The sequence below is a fragment of the Microtus ochrogaster genome (genome assembly GCF_000317375.1).
Source record: "Microtus ochrogaster isolate Prairie Vole_2 chromosome 14 unlocalized genomic scaffold, MicOch1.0 chr14_random_2, whole genome shotgun sequence".
Lineage (NCBI taxonomy): Eukaryota > Metazoa > Chordata > Mammalia > Rodentia > Cricetidae > Microtus > Microtus ochrogaster.
Genome location: NW_004949097.1, coordinates 5611246 through 5618350, shown reverse-complemented (window position 1 = coordinate 5618350; position 7105 = coordinate 5611246).

Genomic DNA, 7105 nt, shown 5'->3' with positions numbered 1-7105 from the left:
TAGTCTGTCTCAGTGTCTATGTTATATCCAGGAAGTAGTCTCCTGTGCCAATGCATTCGAGGTTCCTTCCCACTTTCCTTTCTATCAGCTTCATAACAACTTGGGTTTATGTTAAGATTTTTGATCCACTTGGACTTGAGTTTGGTTCAGGGTGATAGATATGGGTCTATATGCATTCTTATACATGCCACTATCCAGTTATGCCAGCACCATTTGTGGAAGATGTTTTCTTTTTTTTTTTTTTCTTTGTAATTTTTTTACTTCTTTTTCAAAACTCGGGTGTTTGTTCACAGATGTGTGGATTTATTTTAGGGTCTTCAATTTAACATAAATCCACATATCTGTCTTCAATTCAATTCAGTTCATTTGATCTGCATGTTTGTTTTTATGCCAATACTAAACTGTTTTTACTACTGTAGTTCTACAGTAGAGCTTGATGTCAGGAATGGTGATACCTCAAGAAGTTTGTTTATTGTACAGGATTGTTTTGGCTATCCTGGGTGTTTTGTTTTTCCATATAAAGTTGAGTATTGTTCTTTCAAGGTCTGTGAAGAATTGTGTTGGGATTTTGATGGAAATTGCATTGAATTTGTAGATTGCCTTTAGTAAGATTTCAATTATACCTATTCATGAGCATGGGAAATATTTCCATTTTCTGGTTTCTTCCCCAATTTCTTTCTTCAGAGACTGAAACTTCTCATATGGATCTTTCACATGTTTGGTTAGAGTTACCCAAGCTATTTTATGTTATTTGTGCCTATTTTAAAGGGTGTTAGTTCTCTAATTTCTTTCTTATCCCATTTATTATTTGTATATAAGAGAGCTACTGACTTATTTTATACTTGTCCTTTTATCCAGTCACATTACTAAAGGGGTTTGTTTATCAGCTGCAGGAGTTCTTTGGTAAAATTTTTGGTGTCACTTACATATACAATCTTATCATCTGCAAATAGTGAAAGTTTGACTTCTCTTTTCAATTTGTGACCCCTCCATCACCTTTTGTTGCCTTATTGCTCTAACTAGAACCTCAAGTACTATATTGAACAGGTATGGAGAGAGTGGGTGGCCTTGTCTTGTTCCTGATTTTAGTGGAATAACTTAGAGTTTCTCTCAGATTAATTTGATGTTGGATGTCAGCTTGCTGTGTATTCCCTTTATTGTGCTTAGGTATGTTCTTTGTATCCCCCATTGTCTCCAGAACCTTTATGATGAAGGGGTGTTAAATTTTGTCAAAGGCTTTTATTAATTTATTTATTTTATTTCATGCCTGTGTACAATGCATTTTTATTAAAATCCCTCCCCTATTATCCTTTCCTAGATCCCCAGGGCACCCTCAGACACCTCTGGTCTTTTATACATGCTTTCTCTTTTGTTGTAACTCATGGAGTTCAGAGAAAGCTATCTACTGTAATATTGGCAGTTGTTGCTGACTTGATCTTCTTCTGTGACTCTTTTGTAGGCAAATGCCACTCCAGTGAGTTTGTGAATCCAATGGTCATATAATATTCATAAGACCGTATTTCTTACACTGCTTATCATCTTATAGCTATTATATTCTTTCGGTTCCCTCTTTACCATGTTCCCTGAAACTTGTAAGGTTTGTTTATGCAGATGTATCATTTATGACTAAGAACCCACAGTTACTTAATCTCAGCATATGGATCAGATATGAGTATTAGCAGGAACTGATGCCCACTGAAGAAATAATCTTCACTGGCCAAGGTTGAGAGCAGCATCAAACTAAGTGTATATACATAAGTATTTGGAAGGTAGTATGCTAGACCCTTTGTTCAGCAAAACAGTAGTATTAGGTTCTATCTACACATATAAGATACAGTTTTTACCTACTTAAAGATCTTCAGTTTTCAAAGTTGTCCTATTTTTGTGCAACATTCTGAGAGCTACACCACTTGGGAAGTTAAGTGAGAAAACATGAATCCCACACTTTCAGTGCTAAGTGTCAATATTGCTAATCTAAAGCTGATCCTATTGGATAATAGTATTTGATGCTGCTTGCCATGTTAATCTTAGGTGAACCACATATACTATGGTATGTTGAGATGATAGTATAGCTAAATAAATTCCCACATTTTAATATTTCTCTAGTGTAAATGGTGCCTGACATACAGTGATAGAAGCTTATAACTGTGCCCAAGTACTTGATAAATGAATGAATATACTGATTATTCATGGAACTCTTGAATTACATATATCCTCCATTGTAAGTTTAGCAATGTTCCTTCTACTTATAAAGAATTATATGGCACAAACCTGATGGCCTGAGTTCAGATCTTCAAATCCTGAAAGTCCTGTGTGAAAAACATGGACTCAGTAGCCCAGGGTCTATAATCTCAGGAGATCTATGGGAAAATGGAAGCAGATATCAGAGAATGTCCAGAAACTCATGAGCCAGGTAGCCTGGTTTATGCATAGGTAAAAAGACTTGTTTCAAACAATGCGGAGATATAGGAACCTACATCTGAAGGTTTTTCCTGACTTAGACAGGTGTGTCATGGTACACTCATACACATGAACATAAATACACACACTCAGATATCATAAACATACATGCACAAAGAAGATACATTATGCTATACTTCTTTTTTTTTAATTTATTTATTTATTAAGGATTTCTGCCTCCTCCCCGCCACCACCTCCTATTTCCCTCCCCCTCCCCCAATCAAGTCCTTCTCCCTCATCAGCTTGAAGAGCCATCAGGGTTCCCTGACCTGTGGGAAGTCCAAGGACCGCCCACCTCCATCCAGGTTTAGTAAGTTGAGCATCCAAACTGCCTAGGCTCCCCCAAAGCCAGTATGTGCAGTAGGATCAAAAACCCATTGCCATTGTTCTTGAGTTCTCATTAGTCCTCATTGTCCGCTATGTTCAGCAAGTCCGGTTTTATGCTTTTTTCAGACCCAGGCCAGCTGGCCTTTGTGAATTTCGGATAGAACATCCTCATTGCTTTTCTGTGTTCAGCCATATTTAAACATATACATACTATGGCTTCCTAGCTGCATAAAAACAAGTGAAATTCTTATTTTAGGGCCAATAGGCTGAAGGACATATTCTAGTTGTGTAAAGGAACCTGAGATATATGAATGTGTATATATAGCCTAATTGAAATACAATCTGGAAATCAACTAGTGGCATAATCTCATTTTTTCTTCAGAGTTTCTGCTATTTCTAAATGATTCATGGTTGGATATCTACAATAACACTATTATGTATTTCTGTAAATAATATTCACACAAGTGGACACATGCAAATATATGTGTTAATACACACACACACACATATATATATATATATATATATATATATATATATATATATATCATAAATTTATAATAGAAAACAAAGTTCCAATAATTTCTTAAGCTGATAAAAATTCTTTTAATCACAGACTTGTGCAAATTAATATATCCATGACTTCTCTTTTGCTGTTATATAGTGAACTAAATTTCAGTGAGAAAACATGCAATAACATTAACCTCCTGTAATGTTAACCTCTTGTGTTATTTAGACAGTCTTGTATATGTAACTCCCAGGAAACAGCAATAACAAAAGCCCAATTAGTCTTAAAAGCTAGAGAGTGACTACTGAGTGTTTACACACGAAAACCAGAAATCAGATGTAAGACAGTGATTTTACGGATAGTGTTATAGTTTAAATGATAAATATCCACCATAGATGCCTGTATTTGAAGACTTGCTTCTCTGTTGGTGGCACTCTTTGGGGAGGTTATGAGTCTTAATTGGTGGAGCCATGATGGAGGATGCACATCACTGTGGGAGAACTTTAGGTGTCTATAGTCATACCTGACTTCCTGTTCATACTCTCTACTTACTGTGTGTGGCTGATACGTGATCTCCATGCTCCTCCATATCACACCTTTCACTCTGTTACAGACTCTAAGCCCTCAAACACCAGAAGATAACAAACATTCTCCCTCAAGTTGCTTTTGATCCTGATGTTTTATCACAGCAATAGAAAGTATTTAAGACACATGAAGGAAAAGACACTTTACTGGCAAGCCTGATGACATGAGTTTGGCTCCTAGGATGCACGTGGTAGGAGCAGAGAACTCCCTCCCACAATCTGTCCTCAGACTTTTACATGTATGTCATACATGTGAACACACATTCATGCACATTCACACATACACAACTTAAAAATTAATGACACTTGTCACCTATAGTACTTAAGATTGCTCTTTTGGCTAACTAGGGAGGGGGACTTGACCAGGGGAGGGGGAGGGAAATGGGAAGCAGTGGCGGGGAGGAGGCAAAAATCTTTAATAAATAATTAATAATAATAATAAAAAAACAAAACAAAAAGATAAAGTAACTTTAATGAGCATTGTAACCAACTTTTCTTTTTCTTTCGGTCCTGTAGCAGGTATTATAGGTTCCTTTTCAATTTAATCCCCTCATTTTCACTAGGAAGGTGTCATATTAACTATAGTTTGCCAAAGAGTGGAGAGAGGTACAGAAAGATTAAGAAACTTGCACAAAGTTTTATAATTAAGATTGTGAAAGCCATGGATCAGCACCCAATCAGTCTCTTTCAGTGTCCTTTGCTAACAAACTTCATATTTGTATGGATACTTGCAAATATTTATGCTCAAATAAGTAATAAAAATATTTGTAAATAACAACACATTTCATTTAAAATTAACAGAAAATAGCAGATATAAACCAGCATTAGTTTTCCAAGAAACCTGTGGAAAGAATGAGGCATTTTACTGCCAGAATGGATTTAACAAAGATTTCTGTTCATTAGAGTAACTGTCATTATTTTTAAACCTGGATTATGTAGTTGCAATGTAGAGTTAGTTATAAAAACAAAACAAAATTTTATAATGGGGATAAGTGTATTTTTCAAAATTTCAAACCTTCAGGAAAAAAACCCTTTGTTATCCAATCAATACGTGGCAGGGATCTAGAGGGTTCTCATCTCCCTGTCAAATATTGTTTCCTTCCTTGAGGAAATAACCACAAAAGTGTGATATTATTTTTGTATTGGAGCACATTGGAATTTGTATTTTGATGGAATTGTGCCTTTTATCCACATTAATTATCTAGATAAAGCAAGGTTAACTGATATCTATATAAAGAATTGAAGATGGTATTTTAAGGTTTTACATATTTGAACTAAGTTCTGTGTATCATTAGTTTGTTGTAAGGTTTGGAAAGAGTGGTCACTTGTATATTGGCATATATTCTCAACAGAAAAGCCTTAAAGTTATGTAACAGGTACATTTAATTCATCTTCTTTAAATGAAGGGAATTTAAGCCCAGTTATAGTGGAAAACATCTATCAGCCCAGTCCTTGGTAGACTGAGAGACTGGGGAATTGTTGCAAATTTGAGGCTGAGCTAGGCTACATAGTGTGTGCCAGGCTAGTCAGAAATATTTACAAAGATGACTTTTTAAAGAATATATATATGCTATTGTCAAAATGATCTTAATTGTCATCACTATGGAAATGTCTAGACATATTAATTTCAACATAGATTTATTGTTAATACATTATTAACACTTATTTGGAAAGCAAATAATGACCCATATTTTCTAAAGTTGAAATCAGAATTAATGAACACAAATTCATTTTTTTTTTTAAATTTTTGAGGCAGGGTTTCTCTGTAGCTTTGGAACCTGTCCTGGAAATAGCTCTTGTAGACCAGGATGGCCTGGAACTCACAGAGATCCACCTGCTTCTGCCTCCTGAGTGCTGGGATTAAAGGCATGTGCTCCCGCCTGGTCACAAATTCTGTTTTCAATTTTATTTTCATATTGTACCATCTTTTTTCTATAAATGTCTGTGCCTGAAGATCATCTGCAAGACAGGTGAAATTTTGTCAAAGTCTGTTTTAGAGAAAAGATTAATAGGAACATATTTTTCAACAGTTGAAACATTGCATTCATCATGTAATAGGTGCTTAGTAGGTATGGTAATTTCTTTCTACTTTTTTTGATTTTGGTTGCTGTGATGAAACACCATAACTAGGAATAACTGATGGAAAAATAATTTATTTTGGCATATGATTCCAGAAAGAAATGCATGCATCTTCACATGGAGCATGTCTTCAGGCAGTGACCAGAGGGTCAGAAGCAGAAAGCTGAGTAATCACATTTTCACTTGAAGTCAAGAGAGCAAATGGGAAGGGAAGCAAAGCTATAACTCTCAAAACTCAACTCCAGTCACATACTTCGTTTATCAAGCCTCTACCACCTAACTATCCCATACCATCCCCAACTCATGGCAACAACAAGGAGACAGATGTTCAAACATGTGAGCCTTGGAAAGGCAATTCCCATTAAAATTCCCTTTACTAAATTGAACACCAAACTGTATTAAGCAAGATGATAGTACTATCGGTATAAATCTCCCTTTAAGAGGACTCTTTTTAACTATCACCAAAATGTTTAAATAAATTTGAAAGCATAAAATTTAGCATCACCAATACCTTAGCTTTATTCTGTTTGGTTCATTATGTCTTATCTAATAACACAGACTTAGTATCACGGAAGTCCACTGGTCAAAGGATGAATTTCATGGAAGCATTTTTCGTTTCAGTACTGTAAAATGTTTTTGAATACTTCTGTGCTGTTAGTTGCTGATAAATGTTGTCTTCTTTTTCTCCTCCTCTTTCTTATTTTCCTTCTTATCCTTCATCTTCATCTTCTTGTCAGTGTGTGGTGTTCATGTATATATGTATGTATGTTTACACGATTTAGGGCACAAGTGTATGCAGGTATGTTTATATGCAAATGTATGTGGGGGCCTGAGGTCAATGTTAGGGATCTTCCTCCATTGCTCCTCACCTTATTTTTTTGAGTCAGGGTCTCTCAATTTAACCGTGTAGCCCACGAATAACACCATCCTCCCTAGGAAGTTTATTCCAGGGCTGTACCCTCTCTATCTTCAAGACTGAAATTGAAGATGAGCCCTCACACATTCTTTGCATTTGCATGGGTGAAGGCACCACAGCTCTGATACTCTTTCTTGCCTGGCAAGCACATTCACGGATGAGCTATCTTTCTAGCCAGGATAAGCATTTTCACGCCCAAAGAATGATTAAGGAGGGAAGCAATATGTATAA